We start from the raw sequence: 24,098 nt of genomic DNA, 5'->3' as shown, positions 1-24,098 counted from the left end.
CTAACGTGTTCAAATCTAATGAGGTCCTAGAGGTACAAACAGGAAACTACAGCCTGCTGAGTTCAAATTTAGGGGAAAACAAGCATGGGGGCCGGTGTTGCGGTGCAGCAGGTTGAACTGCCGCCTGAGACGCCAGCAGCCTGTATCAGAGCGCCAGTTAGAGCCCCAGCTGCTCTGCTTTCAATCCGGCTCCTGCTAGTGCATTTGGGAAAGCAGCAAACTGTCACCCACGTGGAAAGATGCAGATGGAGTTCCTAGCTCCACTGTAGCCATCTGGGGAGTGAACTACTGGGTGGAAGACTGATCTCTCTCTCTCTCTCTCCCTGCCACTCTGCCTTTCAAATAAATCTTTAAAAAAGGAAGAAAAGCAGCCTGTTTTGGTGGTTAAACTCTTCAACCTGGGTCCAACAGGAGACTGCTCAGCTGAAAAGCAAATACATGTTAGCTGATAGCAGAACCGCCGAGCAGAGTCATGCCGGCACACAGGTGGAGTCAGTCTACCAGGCCACAGCGCCAGCCCAGCCCCGTATTCTTATTGGCACCAGAAGATCTCTCTCCTCCCCTCAGCCCTTTCACAACTGCAAGGAAAGGGGAAAGGCACAGAGCAGGCAACAATTGTTATACCACAAAATGCCAGCTATGACAAGCAACGTTCTGTTACAAAAGCCATTAACGGGCTGGACCTGTGGCGTAGTAGGTTAAGCTTCTGCCTGCGGTGCCGGCATCCCATATGGGCACCGTTTCAGGGTGCCCAGTTTGTATCCTGGCTGCTCCACTTCCAATCTGGCTCCCTACTAATGGCCTGGGAAAGCAGCAGAAGATGGCCCAAGTGCTTGGGCTCCTGAACCCACATGGGAGACTTGGAAGAAGTTCCTGGCTCTGGCCTGGCCCCGCTGTGGCTGTTGCCCCCATTTGGGGAGTGAACCAGTGGATGATTGATCTCTCTCTGTGTCTCCTTCTATCTGTGTCTCTGCCTCTCAAATAAATAAATAAATCTTAAAAAAAAAAAAAAAAAAAAAAAAGCCAGAACTATCTTGTTACTTGGGAGCTTTAGGGAGACTTACTATATTACCAGTAACAAGTTTCAGATACAGGTGTCACCTGGCTCTAATAGGCAACAGGAAAGGACTTGGAGACACCTGGAGAAGGTACATGGGAACAAAAACCTGTTTCCTTATTTCTAGTTATTTATTTGAAAAAAGGAACGGAGCCGGGGTAGAGATCTTCCAAGCATTGGTTCACTCCCCAAATGGCCACAGCAGCCAGGTCTGAGTCAGGCCGAAACCATGAGCAAGAACTCTCTGGGTCTCCCGTATGGGTGGCAGGAACCCAAGTATTTGGGCCAGCTCCACTTCCTTCCCAGGTGCACTAGGAGGAAGCTAGATCAGAGGCAGAGCAGCTGGGACTCAAACCACAGTCTGAGATGGCATGTCAGCATTGCAGGCCGCAGCTTAACCCTCTATGCCACAATGCCAGCCCCAGTGCTTCAGATTTCTGAAAACATTGGGTAAAGAGTTCAAAAAGTGACTGTCTGTCATCAGGGCCAGACCCTGTTATCTAAATACTATCTAGTAACAAAAGGAGCCAGGGCGCTTTGAAAAATGGCTGACTACAGGGCTGAGGCAGGGCAGCAAGAGACAGGCCTGGGATCCCTTGTGCTCCAGAGAGTAAGGAAGTGCTCCAAACTCCACCGGGACCCATTAAAAGCTCACCGAAACAGCTAGCATCACGCTTAGAACTGGAACACTAGGCATTTTCCCCATTTCCACTCAGCTCTGCATTAGAAAAAAAATTTTTAAACTTTTTTTTATTTAGTAAATATAAATTTCCGAAGTACAGTTTATGGATTACAATGGCTTCCCCTCCCCCATAATTTCCCTCCCACTCGCACCCCCCCATCTCCCGCTCCCTCTCCCATTCCATTCACATCAAGATTCATTTTCAATTATCTTTATATACAGAAGATCGATTTAGTATATACTAAGTAAAGATTTCCTCAGTTTGCACCCACACAGAAACACAAGGTGTAAAAATACTGTTTCAGTACTAGTTATAGCATTACTTCACATTGGACAACACATTAAGGACAGATCCCACATGAGAAGTACACAGTGACTCCTGCTGTTGACTTAACAAGTTGACACTCTTGTTTATGGCGTCAGTAATCTCCCTAGGCTCTAGTCATGAGTTGCCAAGGCTATGGAAGCCTTTTGAGTTCGCCGACTTCGATCTTATTCCGACAGGGTCATAATCAAAGTGGAAGATCTCTCCTCCCTTCAGAGAAAGATACCTCCTTCTTTGATGGCCCCGTTCTTTCCACTGGGATCTCACGCGCAGGAATCTTTCATTTAGGTCTTCTTTTTTTTTTTTTTTTTTCCAGAGTGTCTTGGCTTTCCATGCCTAAAATACTCTTATGGGCTCTTAAGCCATATCCAAATGCCTTAAGGGCTGATTCTGAGGCCAGAGTGCTATTTAAGACATCTGCCATTCTATGAGTCTGCTGTGTATCCCGCTTTCCATGATGGATCGTTCTCTCCCTTTTTGATTCTATCAGTTAGTATTAGCAGACACTAGTCTTGTTTGTGTGATCCCTTTGACTCTTAGACCTATCAGTGTGATCAATTGTGAACTGAAATTGATCACTTGGACTAGTGAGATGGAATTGGTACATGCCACCTTGATGGGATTGTATTGGAATCCCCTGGCACGTTTCTACCTCCACCATTTGGGGCAAGTCTTATTGAGCATGTCCCAAATTGTACGTCTCCTCCCTCTCTTACATTTAACAGGGATCAACAATAGATGCTGGAGAGGATGTGGGGGAAAAGGACACTAACCCGTTGTTGGTGGGAATGCAAACTGGTTAAGCCACTATGGAAGTCAGTCTGGAGATTCCTCAGAAACCTGAATATAACCCTACCATACAACCCAGCCATACCACTCCTTGGAATTTACCCACAGGAAATTAAATTGGCAAAAAAAAAAAAAAAAAAAAAGCTGTCTGCTTATTAATGTTTATTGCAGCTCAATTCACAATAGCTAAGACCTGGAACCAACCCAAATGCCCATCAACAGTAGACTGGATAAAGAAATTATGCGACATGTACTCTATAGAATACTATACAGCAATCAAAAACAATGAAACCCAGTCATTTGCCACAAGATGGAGGAATCTGGAAAACATTATGCTGAGTGAATTAAGCCAGTCCCAAAGGGACAAATATCATATGTTCTCCCTGATTGGCGACAACTAACTGAGCACCAAAGGGGAAACCTGTTGAAGTGAAATAGACACTATGAGAAACAGTGACTTGATCAGCTCTTGTCCTGACTGTTGTTGTACAATGTAATACTTTATTTTAGTATTTTGTTGTTGTTGTTGTTCTAGTACTATTGGTTGAAGTCTGTAATCAACACACAATTATTCTTAGGTGTTTAAATTTTAACTGCATTAGAAATTCTAATCAGGGCCGGCGCCATAGCTCAACAGGCTAATCCTCCGCCTGCGGCGCCAACACACAGGGTTCTAGTCCTGGTCGGGGCACCTGATTCTGTCCCAGTTGCCCCTCTTCCAGTCCAGCTCTCTGCTGTGGCCCGGGAAGGCAGTGGAGGATGGCCCAAGTGCTTGGGCCCCTGCACCTGCATGGGAAACCAGGAGAAGCACCTGGCTCCTGGCTTCAGATCAGCGCGGTGCGCCGACTGCAGCGGCCATTGGAGGGTGAACCAACGGTAAAGGAAGACCTTTCTCTCTGTCTCTCTCTCTCTCACTGTCCACTCTGCCTGTCAAAAAAAAAAAAGAAAGAAAGAAAGAAAGAAAGAAAGAAAGAGAAATTCTAATCAGTATAACAAAGAAAGAAAAAAAGAAATCAAAGACATATAGAACGGAATGAGTTAAACTATTTATTTCCAAGAAGAAATTGGAACTTACACATTGCTAATGGGCAAGCAAAATAGTTTTTTAAAATCTCTGAAAAATAGTTTGGCAGTTCTTACAAAGTTTAACATGTAACAATCCCAGCAATCCCATTCTAACATTCACACAAAGATTTACACATGGATGTTTACAACAGTATCTTTCATAACAGCCCCAAGCTCGAAACAATCCAAATGTCCATCAAACAGGAAAGGAATCAACAAAACAGATCTACCCATATCACGAAAAGTGAAGGAATGAGCTGCTAGGAGGACACAGACTCATCTCAAAAACATTCTGCTAAGTCAAAGAAGCCAGACAGGGGCCGGCGCCATGGCGCAGTATGTTAACCCTCCGCCTATGGTGCCGGCATCCCATATGGGCACCCGGTCTAGTCCCAGCTGCTCCTCTTCCCATCCAGCTCTCTGCCCTCGCCTGGGAAAGCAGTGAAACATGTCCAAGCCCTTGGGCCCTGCATCCACCTGGGAGACCCAGAAGAAGCTCCTGGCTCCTGGCTTCAGATTGGCACAGCTCCAGCCATTGTGGCCATCTGGGGAGTGAACCAGTGGATGGAAGCCCTCTCTCTCTGTCTCTCCCCTTCACTGTCTGTAACTCTACCTCTCAAATAAATAAATATAATCTCAAAAAAAAAAAAAAAAAAGAGGCCAGTGCCACGGCTCAATAGGCTAATCCTCCGCCTGCGGTGCCGCCATCCTGGGTTCTAGTCCCGGTCGGGGCGCTAGATTCTGTCCCGGTTGCCCCTCTTCCAGGCCAGCTCTCTGCTGTGGCCTGGGAGTGCAGTGGAGGATGGCCCAAGTGCTTGGGCCCTGCACCCCATGGGAGACCAGGAGAAGCACCTGGCTCCTGCCTTCGGATCAGCGCGGTTCACCAGCCACAGCGCGCCGGCCGCGGCGGCCACTGGAGGGTGAACCAATGGCAAAAAGGAAGAACTTTCTCTCTGTCTCTCTCTCTCACTGTCCACTCTGCCTGTCAAAAATAAATAAATAAATAAATAAAGAGAAGCCAGACACAAAGACTATGTATCATATGATTCCATTTTCATAAAACTTTCAGGAAAGACAAAATCGTAAAGACAAAGCTGATCAGTGGTTACTTGGGGCAGAGGGTGATGGCAAATGAGCACAACTGGATTTTTTTGGAGTAATGAAAGTGTCCTAAAACCAGTTTGAGGCAATGGTTGTACAAATAGAAAAATCTACTTGAAGCCACTACACAATGTTTTTATAGTTGATGAAGCAAATGTATGTTATGTGTATAATACCTCCATAAAGCTAGTAAAAGTGAAAAGGAGGAGCGGGGCTTTGGCAAAGTGGTTAAAACCACTGCCTGCAGTGCCAGCATCCCATATGGGCACCAGTTCAAGTGCTGGCTGCTCTACTTCCAATCCAGCTCTCTGCTTATAGCCTGGGAAAGCAGAAGATGGTGCAAGTCCTTGGGTCCCTGCACCCATGTGGGGAACCTGGAAGAGGCTCCTGGTTCCTGACTTTGGATCAGCCCAGCTCCAGCAATTGCAGCCATTGGGGAATGAATCACTGGATGGAAGACCTCTCTCTCTCTCTCTCTCTCTCTCTCTCTATGCCTCTGCCTCTCTGTAACTCTTACTTGCTTTTCTTTTCTTTTTTCTTTTTCTTTTCTTTTTTTTACTTATTTGACAGGTAGAGTTAGACAGTGAGAGAGAGAGAGACAGAGAGAAAGGTCTTCCTTCCGTTGGTTCACCCCCCAAATGGCTGCTACGGCTGGTGCTGCACCGATCTAAAGCCAGGAGCCAGGTGCTTCCTCCTGGTCTCCCAGGCAGGTGCAGGCGCCTAAGCACTTGGGCCATCCTCCACTGCACTCCCGGGCCACAGCAGAGAGCTGGCCTGGAAGAGGAGCAACCAGGACAGAATCAGGTGTCCCAACCGGGGACTAGAACCTGGTGTGCTGGTGCCGCAGGTGGAGGATTAGCCTAGTGAGCCATGGTGCTGGCCTGCAATTTAAATTTTTTTAAAATTTTTTGAAGTCATTAATACTGAAAGAAAAATTTAATTTGGTTTTCTTCAGACTATAAGGTAGGAAATATACAATCAACTTCAACTTTTCCTTGAAATTATACTGGCAGAAATGGACTTTGCCATTGAACAACTTTAAAAAAAAAAAAAAAAAGCAATGCACGCTCCATTATCTAAATCAGGCTTAACTGGGGAATCCACCTGTCACCCCTAACATACAAGATCTGAAGTCACATGACTTAGGAACGACCTCGCCATCACACAAGTCTTTTTAAAGGTGGCCACCGTGGGGCCAGAGCTGTGGCACAGCGAGTTAAGCCTCTGCCTGTGGCAGAGTGGGTGCCAGTTCGTGTCCCAGCTGTTCCTCTTCCAATCCAGCCCTGCTGTGGCCTGGGAGGGCAGTGGAGGATGGCCCAAGTGCTTGGGCCCTGCACCCGTGTGGGAGACCTGGGGAAGGCTCCCGATCAGCTCAGCTCTGGCCGTTGTGGCCATTTGGAGAGTGAACCAGTGGATGGAAGAAGACCTCTCTCTTCCTCTGTCTGTAATTCTGCTCTCAAATAAATTAATTAAAAAAAAAAAAGCAGCCACTTTAAAATGAACTAGTCGTCCAGCACACACCACTCTAGTCTGCTTGTGAATCTGCAGACTCTGACTCAAAGGGAGTTCCAGGGAGAACCCTGAGCCTGGCACAGGAAGTTTAATAACAGCACTGTCTCTGAAGTCCATCAACACACAGTAACGGGGTTTGGAAGAGGGGGAGGTCTCAAACATTTAAAGGAAAAACTGTTTAACACTGATGCTTTGGTAAAACCTCAACAAAAAACCACACGAGCCCTTGTCTTGCCCTCAACTGAGAAAGCAGCTGCTGTCAGCACCAGCTGAGAAATGGGCGCCTAGAGGCCGAGATCAGGACTCTCGGGTTAGAGTCAAGGAAACAAGGGGGCAGGGTTTTCACAACCACTGTGTTTTCAAGGAGGGAGCAGGCTGCCTTTCATCTCCTTGAAACTTGACGGGAAAGTCAGACTTCCTTGAAGTCAAGCCAGGGCAGCTGGAGGGCAAGCAATGGGGCAGGACAATCAATCACATTCCTCCCCGCCCAATCAATCTTTCAGAGTCAAGGGCAGAAAATAAGCCACAGTTGCACAGACTTCAATTAAGAAAAAAAAGAAAAATACCCAGGCAGAAGGGGCTTGGCTCCTGGGACAGGCACCCATGCAACAGACATGCCTATGATAATGGTTTCACCTTGAACTCAGCAGCCTTCACTTCCACTCAATCCATCAAGTCTGCCCAGCTTCAAGCATAAGGCCTTGAATCCATCTATTCTCCATTCCACTGTCATTACCTTATCAAGCCACTGTCGCCACTCACTGCTCATTTCCCTGCTTCTACTCCTACCCTTTACTATCATGTATTTTCCAGACAGAGGCCACAGAGCTCTTTTTAAAACACAGCCTAGGGGCCAGCACTGTGGCGTAGCGGCTGAAGCTGCCGCCTACAGCACTGGCATCCCATATGGGCGCTGGTTCAGGTCCCGGCTGTTCCACTTCTGATCCAGCTCTCTGCTTTGGCCTGGGAAAGCCGCAGAAGATAGCCCAAATCCTTGGGTGCCTGCACCTGCATGGGAGACCTGGAAGAAGCTCTGGTCTCTAAAATTTCCAGTAAATCCTGGACTTTGGTTTTTCCAGTTTGGGCCCAACTGAAAAAATCGAAGGACCTATGTCTCTCATCTTATAGAGACACCAACTAATCAGTCTATTTGGATTATATTAGAAGGACTGTCAAGATGTGATGTGGTACCAGACTTTAAGTTTCTATAATGGAAAATGCTATTAATACAAATGTTTGAGAATTAGAAAGTCTAATGATCTTGTGTTACTAGACATGATAGTTATCTTGATGAGAAAGCCCCAGAGGCCTAAAGGGTTAAATACTTGTAAAATCCCACAGGTGCTTTCAAGAATACTGTGAAGTAAGCAAGTGCCTCTTGTTGGTTGATGAGTTTATAATTTTAAGCATGGCAACTTAAAGTCTTTTGTCATCCACAGTTATATATGATGTGCTGCTCATAAAACTAAAGCATTGTTGGTTCTGTGTTTAGCTGTCCTCCTATAGGTTCCTATGGACTTTTTCCAGCCACTTCCATTGTATTCAGTACTTTGGGATGGCTCTGTAAACAGATGAAGCCAATAATGTATTAACAGTACCAACTGAGAGAAAGTATGGTTAACTGAGGTTACTAAAAACAAAAAGCAATTCAAATCAATTGGCAATCTACAAAAAGAGTTAAAGATTTTAAAAGCCATTATTAAAATAGCTATATTGGTCTATTATGCTATGTTATATGTGTGTACATATTGTATGTCCACATGGCGAAATTTTATTAAGAGTTTTATTTTAAATGGCTTATAGATAAGATTGTCCATAAATTTAAGCTGCTAAAATCAAAGATACATTTTAATTTGTGTGACCTGAATCTGTGTATCATATGTTTTAAACGTGTTGGTAGAAAGAAACTAAAAACATTTTAGATGGTTGTGCTTAAGTTTACTGGCTAAACAAACTACACCATGTTAGATATTTAAGAGGTGTTTTCAAATACATGATTCTTAAAATTTATAGAAGGCATTGGACCTTCTGGTAAATGTTTTCTTAAGTTGTTATCTAATGGTTGAAACGGTTTGCTAAGTATTCATGTAATATTGCTATTGTCAGCAAGCGATCTAGGACTTGCTCCCTCATTTCTCTATTCTAAGCCCAACTTGTTCTTTCATTTCTCTATTCTCTTCAAGGTAGGAAACTAATTCTATTATAAAGGAATCTGTAGGACGCACAATTTAATCTTTAGACCTTATAAAAGAGATGGCTAACATTTTTCTGTAATAGCATAGCCAAAATAAGAACTTAAATAATAATCTCACAGCTAGATTCACTTCGCCATCAGCGAAGTATACAGTAAGTAGAAAAAACCTCCCTTTCAGACCAAAGGGAAAGAAAGTTTTAAAGTGAGAATATAATTTTCTTCATGGGCATTGTCTACCTTAGAAAAACTACTACAGAACATGCCTGTGACTATAGACTTGTAGTTCAGGCCACCAAAGATTAGAGATGGGACTTGGGCACTCCCTTGACTTGCATCCTCTGGTCTGCTTTAACACAAACCAGGAGGAAAAGAAAGCTAGGCATCAGAAGCAATGGGTGGCAGGCCTATTAATGGCTGATCTGTACAGTGATCTGCCCTCAAGGAGACCCAACAGGCCAGTCCACTGCAGTGGCTTTCAAAAATGTGGTAAGCCTGGGCTTCAGCAGAAGTCAGCTAGTGAAGAGCCCTGGCAGCTCTGCCAAGAGTTGGATCACTGGAAATGGACCTGCCCTGGAGTCGAAGGATGCCCAGGTCAGAGCCACAGATCTTATTGGCTCTAAGCTGAAAAGCCCTTCACTCAGCCCAACTTCCAAAGTGACCACTGCAGCTGAGGGGATGGTCAAGTAGGGTCAGCAACATTGCAGGCAGAACTGTAAATTTCTTGTTAGAGATGCCACCTGCCTTTACCTGGCCAGCTCTCCTCCCAGGCCAGCCAAGTAATGAAAGTCAACAGAGTGCCTTCCCCTAGGAGGTTCACACCTCCCTTAGGATATACCCCATGTGAAGAGATAGATAGGTCTGGGCCTCTTAACTTACAAGGCCTAAAGCCCACCAGATTATTATTAAGCCCCTTCTATCAGGTTCTATTTGCCTCTCAATCAGAAAACTTAATTGTAGCTTAGACAGCACCTTTCTTAGCTCCTCTAATAATGACTCTGTCCTTTGTTCTAGACCCTGTCTAGTGCACTTGGGCCTCATTCCTTTGTAATCATAACCTCTACTCTACCACCAATGGCTCTACTCCCAACCTGTGTACTGATGGTCCTCTTCCCCACTTAATGCTGTATAATTGTTCAAACCTGGTAAATGCCACTCTTAGGATCATTGGTTACTATCCTCACCCTGTCTTTTATGACCTTGTCTAAATATGATCAGAGTCGGTAAACTTGGAAGGCTTCCATAGCCTTGGCAACTCATGACGACAGCCTAGGATGGTTACTGGCGCCATGAACTAGAGTGTCAATTTGTTGGGTCAACAACAGGAGCCACTGTGCACTTGCTCCTCATGTGGGATCTCTGTCCTTAATGTGCTGTACATCGTGATTTAATGCTATAACTAGTACTCAAACAGTATGTTTCACTTTGTGTTTCTATGTGGGTGCAAACTGTTGAAATCTTTATACTAAATTGATCTTCTGTATATAAAGAGAATTGAAAATGAATCTTGATGCGAATGGAAGGGGAGCGGGAGAGGGGAGGGTTGCGGGTGGGAGGGAAGTTATGGGAGGGGGAAGCCATTGTAATCCATAAGCTGTACACTGGAAATTTATATTCATTAAATAAAAGTTAAAAAAAAAAAAAAAAAAAGAAGCTCCTGGCTCCTGCCTCCTGGCTTTGGATCAACGCAGCTCTGGCTGTTGAGGCCATCTGGGGAGTGAACCAGCAGATAGAAGACATCTCTCTCTCTCTCTGTATAACTCTTTCAAATAAATAAATATCTTAAAAAAAAAAAAATACACAGCCTAAAGCCATGTGAGGACTCCAAGGTCTCATGTAGTCCAGTGCCTGCCTCTCACTCTGACCTTAACCAGAGCCACTGTCCCCGTCACCAGGCCTGTTCCCTCCTCTGGGACTGTGCTGTGCCTTCTGAAATACTCAGTTCAGTTCCCTCACTCCACATTCAGCTAAAGGTCTTCCACCTTTTTTTTTTTTTTTTTTTTTTTTTTCTGACAGGCAGAGTGGACAGTGAGAGAGAGAGACAGAGAGAAAGGTCTTCCTTTGCTGTTGGTTCACCCTTCAATGGCCACCGCGGTTGGCCATGGGGTGCAGGACCCAAGGACTTGGGCCATCCTCCACTGCACTCCCGGGCCACAGCAGAGAGCTGGCCTGGAAGAGGGGCAACTGGGATAGAATCCGGCACCGCACCCCAACCGGGACTAGAAGCGGGTGTGCCAGCGCCACAGGCGGAGGATTAGCCTATTGAGCCATGCTGCTGGCCCCACCTTGTTATCTTGATTTCCTTTGTTCACTCCTTCACCACCTAAAATAACTACACATTAATGTTTCCTTACACTTGCCTAAAGAAACAATGGCAGGATAAACAAAATGATTCTTTTTAATGAGACTTCCTTTCACTTTCCACCAGTTTATTTATGGGCCGGGTGTTGTAGCATAGCAAGAAAAGCTGTCGCCTGCAGCGCCAGCATTCCACATGGCCACTGGTTTGAATCTTGGCTGCTCCACTTCTGGTTCAGCTCTCTGCTAATAGCCTGGGAAAGCAGTAAAAGATGGCCTGAGTCCTTGGGCCCCTGCACCCACAAGGGAAACCCAGAAGAAGCTCCTGGCTCCTGCCTATTGCAGCCATTTGGGGAGTGAACAAGCAGATGGAAGAGCTCTTTCTCTCTTTCTCTGCAATCCCACCTTTCAAATAAATAAAATAATCTTTTTAAAAATTACTTATTTATTTGAAAGGCAAAGTTACAGAGAGAAAGAGGGAAATATAGAGAGAAAGATCCTTCATCCATCCGTTTACCCCCCAAAATGACCGCAACAGTCGGAGCTAGGACAGACAGGAGCCAGGAGCTTCTTCCAGATCTCCCACATGGGTGCAGCAGCCTAAGGACTTGGGCCACTTTCCACTGCTTTCCCAGGTGATTAGCAGGGAGCTGGATCAGAAGTGGAGCAGCCGGGACTCAAACCAGCCCATGTGGGATGCCAGCATCACAGGTGGCAGCTTAATCCACTATACCACAGCACTGGCCCCAACAAAATGATTTTTTTTTTTTTTTAAGATTTGTTTATTTACTTGAGAGTAGAGTTACAGACAGAGAAAGGAGAAACAGAGAGAGAGGTTTTCCATCTGCTGGTTCATTCCCCAAATGGCTGCAACAGCCTGAGCTGAGCCGATCCAAAGCCAGGAGCATCTTCCAGGTCTCCCACATGGGTGCAGAGGCCCAAGCACTTGGGCCATCCTCCACTGTTTTCCCTAGTGCATTAGCAGGGAGCTGGATCAGAAAAGGAGCAGCCAATAGGCTAATCCTCCGCCTGCGGCGCCAGCACACCCAGTTCTAGTCCCAGTTGGGGCGCTGGATTCTGTCCCGGTTGCCCTTCTTCCAGGCCAGCTCTCTGCTGTGGCCCGGGAGTGCAGTGGAGGATGGCCCAAGTCCTTGGGTGCCTGCACCCACATGGGAGACCAGGAGAAGCACCTGGTTCCTGGCTTCGGATCAGCGCAATGCGCCGGCCGCAGCGCGCCGGCCGCGGCAGCCATTGGAGGGTGAACCAACGGCAAAAGGAAGACCTTTCTCTCTCTCTCTCTCTCTCACTGTCCACTCTGTCAAAAAAAAAAAAAAAAAAAAAGAAAGAAAGAAAAAGAAAAGGAGCAGCTGGGACTCGAACCCGCACCCACACGAGATGCTAGCACCACAGGCAGATGTTTAACCCACTACTCCACTGTGCCAGCCCCATAAAATGATTTTTTAGAAAAGATTACCAATGGGGTTGGAAACAGACACAGATGTATAGTCTTGCATGTAATTTCTTAATCTCTGAGCTATATAAATGGATCACTTGGTCAAAAATCATGTTTATTATATCTTAAAATAAAAACTAAATTTTTTAAAATTTATTTATTTGAAAGACGGTGTTACAGAGGTAGAGATGGAGAAACGGAGAGAGAGAGAGGTCTTCCATCCACTGGTTCACTCCCAAAATGGCCAAAACAGCCAGAACTGAGCAGATCCAAAGCTAGGAGCTAGGAGCCAGGAGCTTCTTCTGGGGCTCCCAGAAGGGACCCAAGCACTTGGGCCATCTTCCACTGCTTTCCCAGGGCATAGCAGGGAGCTGGATAGGAAATGGAACAGCCAGGAATTGAACCGGCACCCGTATGAGATTCCAGTGCTGTAGGTGGGGGCATTAATCCGCTGTATCACATCACTGGCCCCAAAACTAAATTATTTATGCATTTCTTTGCTATTTGTCTACCTTTTTAATTATATATCTTTTATAGATTATATTTTTTTAATTTATTGTTATTTGTCTATCTTTTCTTCCAGAATGAAAGCTATCTGGGAATAGGGGTCATGTTCACCCAGTTTGCGCCTGGTCCTAGAACGTAATTGGGGCGCCTTCGACACTGACTGGATAAACAGATGCATCTATCACAACTCTGAGTGAGCTGTGCCTATTCACAATGCCTCCAATGTAGACACTGTCCCATCAGGCCCCAGTCTCCCTCCCTTAGCGTAAAGTTTCTTTACAAATCAACTCCTTTTCTTTTTTTTTTTTTTTTTTTTTAATTTGACAGGTAGAGTCATAGACAGTGAGAGACAAAGAGAAAGGTCTTCCTTCCGTTGGTTCACTCTCCAAATGGCCGCTATGGCCGGCATTGCACTGATCCGAGGCCAGGAGCCAGGTGCTTCCTCCTGGTCTCCCATGCGGGTGCAGGGGCCCAAGCACTTGGGCCATCCTCCACTGCCTTCCCGGGCCACAGCAGAGAGCTGGACTGGAAGAGGAGCAACCAGGACTAGAACCCGGCGCCCATATGGGATGCTGGCGCCGCAGGCAGAGGATTAACCAAGTGAGCCACAGCGCTGGCCCCACAAATCAACTCCTTACTAAAATGAACTAATTTGAGGGAATGGTCATTTACCTTCTCTACAGATAACATTGGCCTCGTTTCAGTGTTTTTCCAAAAATTCCTGAGCAAAAAGATAAATAGCACCTGACTGACAGAAGCCTATTTTGCCATCATCAATTACCAGATGAACACTGTATCACTCACAGGATCACTGACCCACTGGAGAGGACCAGAGCATTTCGGACCCATCAGAGACCTATTCCTAAACTGAACACACACTTCCCAACCCCATCTTCAATCTATACACTCCCTTACCCTAACCTCAGGAGCCTGGGAATTAAGCTATCGCTGCCTGGCTCTGTGCTCTGCAGGTAAACACCTACTTCCACTACGCTAACGTCAGTGGTTTTCTGTGTGTCCAGCGAGCAGACTCAGTTTTGGGGGGTTCTATGACACGAGCAGCTAAAGAAGAAAGTTTTTTACTCTCTTATTCTGTCACTGACAACACAGCACCGAGTACTTCATCTCTGGTCATCAAAATGTGTGCATTCAGGGAATGGGGCGAGTGTTACACTCCAAAGAATTCTCCAATGGCACCAGCTGGGCATCTTATAATTTATTCAGTTCTGACACTAACTACCTAAAGATAGCATCAGATCTCACCGGTTAAGGGTTCAGTCCCAGACTGTACCTGCTTCAGATGGCCTGACCCATGAACTGTAAATTGGAGTGCCCAGGACATGTTGTCTGTGTTCAACAATTCAAGTGGCTCACAGAACTCAGGGAAACACTTGACTCCCATGTATTCTAAAGGCACTAAAGGGATCCATGTGAACAGCCAGGTGGAAGAGATGCATGTGGCAAGGCCTCTGGTAAGGGGCCCAGCAATACCACAGCAATCTAGACACACTATGGACGTGATCCTTTGGGGTTTTTCTGGAGGCTTCATTATGTAGGACATCATTGGCCTTCAGTGATCAGCTCAACCCTAAAGCATGCTCCCCTCAGAGGCTGGGTGCTAGGACTGAAAGTTCCAACACTTTAATCACTTGATTGGTTTCCATAGCAACCCTCCTTCATCCATCAGGAGCATCCAGTCATCAGTCATCTATCTCCTTAGCACATATAGATACACTTATCACGTAGGGACAGTCCAAGCATTTGAGGAGCTGTGTGAAAGGAACCAGGAGCAGAGACCAAATATATACTCTGCACTGTTATTGTAACACAATATCACAGCAGCAAAGCCACAAGCTGGGCCTCCTTATATTTAAACAGGTACCTCTACCACCTTCTCCTTGTTGCCACTTCTTTACTCAGTGCATGGGTTCTGCCACAACAATGCCCCACCCATTCTTGTTTTTTTTTTTTTTTTTTTTTTTAGGATTTATTTGAAAGTCAGAGTTACACAGAGAGAGAAGGAGAGGCAGAGAGAGAGAGAGAGAGAGAGGTCTTCCACCCGCTGGTTCACTCTCCAACTGGCCACACAGCTGGAGATACACCAATCTGAAGCCAGGAGCTTCTTCTGGGTCTCCCACGTGGGTGCAGGGGCCCAAGGACTTAGCCATCTTCTACTGCTTTCCCAGGCCATAGCAGAGAGCTGGATCAGAAGTGAAGCAGCCGGGACTCAAACCAGCGCCCATGTGGGATGTCAATACTGCAGACAGTGGCTTTACCCACTGTGCCACAGCACCGGCCCCAACCCCACCCTTTTTCCTCCTCTCGAGGCCCTCACCACCACCGAAGCCATCCACAGTTCCTCTGTTGATCCTCTCTCTCCCACATCCAGGCAATCTGCTCTTCAAGATTTCAACAGTTATCCGCAGGCGACCATTCTGTAGACTTGACCTCCCGCTGCTTCGTTTCTGCACTGCCAACTGCCTGTTCCACCTTTTCCGAATGCAGGTCCAACCACTTCAACCCAGCTTGTCAAACTCACTCTCCACTCCTGGCCTACCAATTTCCTTCAGTGGGACCTGCTTTTTCCTAGTCATCTTAGGGGGACACTTAAGCCACTTCTGACTTTTTCCTTTATTTCCCCAATGCCAAACCAGTTGTGAATCTTAAGAGAGAGCCCGTATTCATAGCATCCTTCCTGCTTTCTTTATGACCACCACAGCCCAATCCGGAGCATCCAGACTGAAGAACCAGGTCTCCCCTTCCTAATTCACCCTGCAGCCAATCTCCAGATTAACTCCGCTCAAATACTGATCAGGTCACTCTCTTTTCAAGAACTGTCATGAGGGACGGTGCCATGGCTCACTCGGTTAATTCTCCGCCTGCAGTACCGGCATCCCATATGGGCGCTGGGTTCTGTCCTGGTTGCCCCTCTTCCTGTCCAGCTCTCTGCTGTGGCCAGGGAGTGCAGTGGAGGATGGCCCAAGTGCTTGGGCCCCTGCACTCGCATAGGAGACCAGGAGGAAGCACCTGGCTCCTGGCTTCGGATCGGCATAGTTCCGGCCGTAGCGGGCATTTGGGGGATGAACCAATGGAGGGAAGACCTTTCTCTCTAATAAAAAAAATTTAAAAAAAAAAAAAAAAAAAAGAATTGTCAATGAGCCCTCACTAAGCATTACAGTGGCCAAAGAACTGTATCAGAGTAATCTAGGGGTCTGGATTCCGGAGCCCCTCCTTCAGATGATGCATCTGGCCTGCTGTGGGGCCAGGAGTCTGTATTTTTAACAAGTGTCCCAGATGACTGTCACTGTGTCAACAAATGAAATATAGATTTCTAAGCTTGGAGTGAAAGACTGCACCGTCTGGCCCTGACCCTTTTTTAAGGCTTATTCCTTTCGCTGGCCTTGCACTAAATGCTGGGATAAACCTTTAAAATGTCTGTCTGCCGGGCTTTACTCTGGTAAGCTTCCACCTCCTAAAACCTTACCAGATGTTAACACTTCCAGATCCAGTTCATGCCCCACCCTCCCCCTGAGTCCCTACTCTGCCAGGGCTGTCTTACATCACTGTTGCCCCTCTACATGGGGATAATCCAGAAGCTCTATGACGGTTTTCACAGGAAATCCCTGTGCATCTGTAACAGACCAATGCAGAGCTGTCTGATGGAAGGGGTGGGTAGGGGCATGAGAGGAAGCCTTCTCCTAGCTTGGCCCCCTCCTCAACTAGCACAGGTGAAACAGGCATGAAGTTTGGAACAAATGAGCTGGATGATTTTCCCACAACTTCTGTCTCTGCAGCTTTGTTCTGTAAAGCCAGGGTCTTGCACACCAATCCCGTACGCCCGTTTTCTCCTGATGCACCTGCATCTCCTCTGGGACTGTGAGGAAGGGGATGCCACAATGGCCACTCAGAAGTTAAATTCCACAGGGCCAGCATTGTGGCACAGTGCGTTAAGCACTGGCATCAAATAGATGCTGGTTTGTGTCCACCGGCTGCTCCACTTCCAATTCAGTGTAATGTTAATGCGCCTAGGAAAGCAAGGGAAGACGGCCCAAGTAAGTGCTTGGGTCATAAACCCGTGTGGGAGACCCAGATGAAGCATCTGCCTTCTACCTAGCCCAGCTATGGCCACTGCAGCCATCTGGGGAGTGAGCCAGCAGATGGAAGACACATCGTGCTCTCTCTCTCTGGCTCTCCCTCAACTTTCCTCCTCAAGTGAGCATGAATGATTAACAGCCTACCTAGAAAATCTACCTCACAGGCAGGCGCTGTGGTGTAGTGGGTTAAGCCATCACCTCAATGCCACCATCCTATGTAGGCGCCAGTTCACGTCCTGGCTGCTACACTTCCGATCCAGCAATCTGCTGATGACCTGGGAAAGCAGCAGAACATGGCCCAAATGCCTGGGCCCCTGTACTCACATGGGAGACCTGGAGGAAGCTCCTGGCTTCCACCTGGCCCAGCCCTGGCTAATGTGGCCATTTGGGGAGTGAACTAGTGGATAGAAGATCCCTATCTCTCCCCCTCTCTCTGTAACTCTGCCTTTCAAGTAAATCTTAAAAAAATCTACCTAGGAAGCTCAAACCACCCAATCTCCAGAAGCCGGGCTGAGAAACTTGAACAAAGTCTCTATCTCTACAGAAAGCAGTCAGCAGAGCGTGTGGCACGTGAGATCTGCAGCATCCTTTTCCTCCCTCATCTAGCGGTTTCCCTAAGCCACACAACATGAGAAATGGTTCAGAGTCCCCGCTGCTATGGCCTGGGAAAGCAGTAGAAGACGGCCCAAGTGCTTGGGCCCCTGAACCTGCATGGGAGACCCGGAGGAAGCTCCTGGCTCCTGGCTCTGGATCGGCACAGCTCCAGCCATTACAACCATTTGGGGAGTGAACCAGCGGATGGAAGACCTCTCTGTCTCTCCCTGTGTCTGTAACTCTCTCAATAAATAAATAAATCGGAAAAAAAAAAAAAAAAAAAAAAAGGAAATGGTTCAGAGGGGCCAGCGCTGTAGCACAGCAGATTAAGCCTCCCCCTGCAGTGCCAGCATCCCATATGGGTTGGAATCCTGGCTATTCCACTCCTGACCCTGCTTCCTGTTGATGGCCTGGGAAAGCAGCAGAAGATGGCGCAAGTGCTTGGGCCCCTGCACTCACATGGGAGACCCAGAAGAAGCTCCTAGCTCCTGGTTTCAGATTGGCCCAGCTCTGACTGTTGCAGCCATTTGGAGAGTGAACCAGCAGATAGAAGACCTCTCTTTCCCTCTCTAACTCTGCTTCTCAAATAAATAAATCTTAAAAAAAAAAAAAATCCATTAAAAAAGAAATGGTTCAGAGGTCTACAACCCACATGACTTAAACTGCTCAACAGCTGGGTAAAAAGACAGAACTGACTCACGTGGAACCAAACAGAAGGGGGAGCAGTGTAAGAACTAGACCCATCTTCTGTTATGGGACAAACCCCAAGCTTTGCCTCCCTAAACAAAGTTAGGGGAGCAATCAACCTAAAGCCCTGCTAGGAAAGGAAGGTCAGCATGTCAGCCCTAATGAGCAGGCAGGTCACTGCCACAGATAAGCAAAGTCATAGGTCGCTCTGGTCAGGAAGGCAACATGAGAAAGCAAAGTAGAGGGAAAGATACCAGTCTCAACAGCTCCAGCTGAGAAAGGGAAACCTACGAATTACTGAAGAGTGAAACCAGCGGAAAATTTCCTGTAACAGGGGACTGCTCCACTGAAGCTTCAGCAAAGAACTCTGCCCCCCCCCCACCCCCCAGGTGAGCTATGGACCAGACACTGCAAGCACAGCCCACAGACCCTTTCAGAGGTCCTGCTAGGGTGAAACTGAAGTACTGACATAACAAAACTAAGATGCTATTTTCTTTTTCTTTCCTTTTTTTTTTTTTTTTTTTTTTTTTGACAGGCAGAGTGGACAGTGAGAGAGAGAGAGAGACAGAGAGAAAGGTCTTCCTTTTTTCCATTGGTTCACCCCTCAATGGCCGCTGCGGCTGGTGCACCGCGCTGATCTGAAGCCAGGAGCCAGGTGCTTCTCCTGGTCTCCCATGGGGTGCATGGACCCAAGCACTTGGGCCATCCTCCACTGCACTCCTGGGCCACAGCAGAGAGCTGGCCTGGAAGAGGAGCGTCCGGGACAGAATCCGGCGCCCGTACCGGGACTAGAACCCGGGGTGCCTCCGCAGGCAGAGGATTAGCCTATTGAGCCATGCTGGCCTAAGATGCTATTTTCCCCTTCACCCTGGGCTGACCTTTCCAGTGATGGAGCAAAAGCAATGGTGAAGGTAACAGCTGGAACCTCAGCATGAATCAAGATAACACATGGGTCTGATTCTTCACTTCTAGATACTTCTTGGCCACTCAGTGAAGAATAAATGCCAATTCTACTTGATGACACATTAAAAATTGTATTAAATCTTGACCCTTGAGAATGCATCTTTTTCAAAAAAATTTTTATTCATTTATTTGAAAGGTAGAGTTACAGAGAGATGCAGAGACACAGAGAAATCTCCCATCTGCTGGTTCACTCCCCAAATGGCCGTGGCTATGAAATCGGACAAGACCGATTTCAGCTAGATAAGGCCACCGGGAGCCTGGAGCTTCCTCGGGTCTCCCACGTGGGTGCAGGGCCACAGTGCTTGGGCTATTTTCCACTGCTTTCCCAGGCACATTAACAGGGAGCTGGACTGGCACCCAAGCACACCTGCTATGCCACAACCCTGGCACTGAGTATGCAACTTTTTAATATCCTGTATGACCAAATGGGAAGTACATATGAAACACTGATGCTGGATATTGAAGATGCCAGTTGTCTCTAAGCAAAGCATTTGTTTGCACTGCAAGGTTTTCAGGGGAACACCATGTTTATTTGGAAGAGTGACTGACACATAAGTGATATTATTCAGACTTTGGTATTTGGCAGACAAGTTCTGCAAAGTAAAAGCGAGACTGTCACTTCAAAGAAAACAACTGGCAGTATTTGCTGCCAATGATAAAATCTGAATTTCCAAAAGAAAATTAGAATCTTGGCAAAACTGTATCTGCTACCATGAGCATCCCAGTATTTACTGCCTTCATGAAGAGTCTGTAGTGAGGACATGAATGTGATTTTCGGATACTGCATTCTCCACCCAGCACAAGAGGCTAGAGTCATGCACCGGGCGTGAGGACCAAAGTGAGACACATTTCAACGCAACAAAGTAGGAAAGTTTCTGATAGCATTTCAGATTCCACTTTACAAGTAACCCTTACAAAGCAACTCTTGCTTTGTGTAGTACCAAAGAGCACCACAGTTCTCTGAAAAGGCTGTTGGGGTACTCCTCCCCTTTCCAACTAAGTAACTGTGAGGCAGGGTACAAAACAATGAATGCATCACAATGGACTGAATGCGGAGACAGGAAAACCCTGCTGTCTTCTACTAAACCAGACATCAAGGGAGCTGCAAAAACAACCCTGAAGCAGCAGCATTTTTCATTCAAAAAACTCTACTTATGTTAACTTATGTTAATCATCACAGGCTAATAGCACTACCCAACAATAGGCTCATTATCATTTCCAAACAAAAATTCCAGTTTCTAATATGGTAAATATTAAGATAGGGATCCCACATTTTAAAAGAACTAAAAACTGAAGATCTCAAAGACCTTTTTGAAGCCCTGAGTCCGGAAAGCGTTGAGTGTAAGAACCACTGGTCTAGAGCAGCACTGCCCGGCCAGGATTAGCCGTGAGGCTGTGGAGGACAAAGCCCTTTGTATTTCAGGGCCGAAGAGAGACAAGCACTCTCGGTATTTGTTCCCAGCTCTGCTGGAACAGAGGGTGAGAAGTTCAATTCACTGACGAAAAAGCTTTGCTCTGCATTTCGCTGACAGACCAAAGCACCTGATCTCACGTTAAAATCCAGGGAGACCATCGTCAGGCAATTCCAGGGTCATAAGGAATCTGGTGGGAAAATGAAACCCAATTCCAGATCATAAACACAAACAGATCCTGAAGTTAAGGCACCATCTAGACAGTCTGGCAGCAAGCGCCGGCTTTCCACCCACATACTCACGTCCACATTTGGTCCCCTTCTCCCACCCCATTTCCTCTGCCCATCTTTCAATACTGGCGCTCCTCTGAGCTCAGTCTTGTCAATTTGCCTGCATACAGTAAGCACTCAACAATGGCAGCTGCAATCAACAGCTACACACTTTCCCAGAGCAACCTCTTCTAATCCCATGACTTCAACAACCAGCTACCTCCCACCTCAACACCATCATCATCCAGACCCTTGTCGTGAGTGCCAGGGCTCCACCACCCACTCCTGGGTTCCACCTGGACGGGCAGCAGAACCTTGACGCAGCACGTCCAAACGTCACTCCTGTAATCTTTCCCTCAGGCTGCCTGTCCTTCTACCACCTACGTCACGGAAGTCAGCACACTAGGATCACACCACACTGCTCCTTGTCTACGGTCCCCATTAGGTGCTGCCAATTCTGCCATTGTGAATCTCTCTCTAAACCGCCCCATTCCCACTGCAGCAGCCACAAAGTCTTCATCCCTGTAACTCTTCTCATTCGCTCCCTACTTCTGACCTAAAATCTCTCCGATCTACACACGGACACTATGGTAATCTCAAACAGAAACCAGACGCTACTGTCCTACTGCCTTCTATCTTCCTCCCAGAACACACTCCTCAAATAGCCCAAAATAATTTTTAAAACCATACTCTGTCAAAAATAAATAAATAAATTTCTCTCTCTCTCTCTCTGTCCACTTTGCCTGTCAAAAAAAAAAAAAAAAAAGGGCCGGCACCGCGGCTCACTAGGCTAATCCTCCGCCTTGCTGCGCCGGCACACCGGGTTCTAGTCCCGGTTGGGGCACCGATCCTGTCCCGGTTGCCCCTCTTCCAGGCCAGCTCTCTGCTATGGCCAGGGAGTGCAGTGGAGGATGGCCCAAGTTCTTGGGCCCTGCACCCCATGGGAGACCAGGAGAAGCACCTGGCTCCTGCCATTGGATCAGCGCGGTGCGCCGGCAGCAGCGCGCGGCCATTGGAGGGTGAACCAACGGCAAGGGAGGACCTCTCTCTCTCTCTCTCTCTCTCACTGTCCACTCTGCCTGTCAAAAAATAAAAAAAAATAAAAATAAAATAAAAAAAAAAAAAGGCTGGCACCGCGGCTCAATAGGCTAATCCTCTGCCTGTGGCCCCGGCACACCGGGCTCTGGTCCCAGTCCGAGCGCCGGATTCTGTCCCGGTTGCCCCTCTTCCAGGCCAGCTCTCTGCTGTGGCCCGGGAAGGCAGTGGAGGATGGCCCAAGTGCTTGGGCCCTGCACCCCATGGGAGACCAGTAGAGGCACCTGGCTCCTGCCTTCGGATCAGCGCGGTACACTGGCCGCGGTGGCCATTGGAGGGTGAACCAACGGCAAGGGAAGACCTTTCTCTCTGTCTCTCTCTCTCTCACAGTCCACTCTGCCTGTCAAAAAAAAAACCATACTCATATATTCTTTACACATCTTGAAGTTAACAACTAAAACGTTAAAAATAAATGTAAAGCTTATTTTTTGGTTAGGAGGTAGAAAATAGTAAGCATTTTACGTAGAAAATAAAGAAATTGGGGGTCGGCGCTGTGGTGCAGCGGGTTAATGCCCTGGCCTGAAGTGCCGGCATCCCATATGGGCACCGGTTCGAGACCCGGCTGCTCCACTTCTGATCCAACTCTCTGCTGTGGCCTGGGAAGGCAGCGGAGGATGGCCCAAGTCCTTGGGCCCCTGTACCCACGTGGGAGACCTTGAGGAAGCTCCTGGCTCCAGATCGGCGCAGTTCTGGCCATTGCGGCCAAATGGGGAATGAGCCATCGGACAGAAGAACTCACTCTCTCTGTAACTCTTTCAAATAAATAAATCAATCTTAAAGGAAAAAAAAAAAAGTGAAGCAGTCAATAAAAGATCTTTCTTTAAAAAAAAAAAGAAAATAAAGAAATGGAGTAATTATAATTGGGATAAATATTTGATCACATGATTAGATAAAATGCTTTTAACTATCTTATTAAACACACACCGGGGCCAGCGCTGTGGAGTAGTGGATAAATGCCCCTGCCTGCAGTGCCAGCATCCCATATGGGCGCTAGTTTGAGTCCCAGCTGCTCCACTTCCGATATGGTTCTCTGCTATGGCCTGGGAAAGCAGTGGAAGACGGCCCAAATCCTTGGGCCCCTGCACCTGTTACCGGAGAAATGCAAGGTTCTTGTCTTCACGCAAGAAAAGAATTCAGGTGTGAGACAGAGTAGTGGGAAGTAAAATAGCAAGGTTTATTAGGGAAGGGACATCTGTAAGAACGGATGGGCACCTCTCCAGACAGGACCTGAGAGTGCCCAGTCGCTCAGACTGGGGTGGGGGGTGGGGGGTGGGGAGGAGTGAAGTTACATGGTTGAGTGGAGAGATTACACCTGACCAGGCAGGCGGGCGGCTCAGCAGAGAGGCAGAGGGCTGAGGGCGCAGTCCGGTTGAGGCCGGGGATTTTTAAGGAGATGGGTCTTTGTTTTCACACATCTCCTCCTGAAACAAAGGATTTTACGGCTGTAAATATTAAGAAGCTCCTATCTGAGTTTTCCCTTGAAGGTATCAGACAGGAGGAAGCCTAGCTGGCGCCATCCTGGGTTCAGAGGAAGGGTGAGCAGGACCCTCTAGAGAATGGGGATCCGGAACAGGGTGTCTGAAATGCAGATACTGGGCTGCATCTGGGAGATTGTGGAAGATTTGTCAGGCAGAAGGGGCGGGGACCTCCACCTGGCAGGTTATCAGGTAGAAGGGGGCAGGGCAGGATGTGAGGGCCGGGCTGCCCCTGAAACATTATCGGGATGACTTTGAGATGCAGATGCACATGCTGGACATAGATGTCTTCTCTTTAGGCCTGTTACACACAGAAGCTCATACCTGACTTCCTACCCAACACACCTACGTGGAAGACCCAAAAGAAGCTCCTGGCTTCAGCTCCGGCCGTTGCAACCATTTGGGGAGTGAACCAGCAGATGGAAGACACCTCTCTGCCTCTGCCTCTCTGTAACTCTGCCTACCAAATAAATAATAAAGTGTTGTGACTACAGTTTAAAAATAAAGAAATGTAACATACACCTAAACT

The 24,098-nt window shown here is 47.3% G+C and overlaps 1 protein-coding gene across 1 annotated transcript in view; it reads right to left on the bottom strand.

Moving 5' to 3' along the window:
- The window catches only part of TTLL4 (tubulin tyrosine ligase like 4), a 48,982-nt gene that overhangs the window by 23,213 nt on the left and 1,671 nt on the right, over positions 1 to 24,098 (bottom strand).

Source organism: Lepus europaeus, chromosome 1 (assembly GCF_033115175.1).
Source record: "Lepus europaeus isolate LE1 chromosome 1, mLepTim1.pri, whole genome shotgun sequence".
NCBI classification, from domain to species: domain Eukaryota; kingdom Metazoa; phylum Chordata; class Mammalia; order Lagomorpha; family Leporidae; genus Lepus; species Lepus europaeus.
This window is presented reverse-complemented; position numbering and strand designations above follow the sequence as displayed.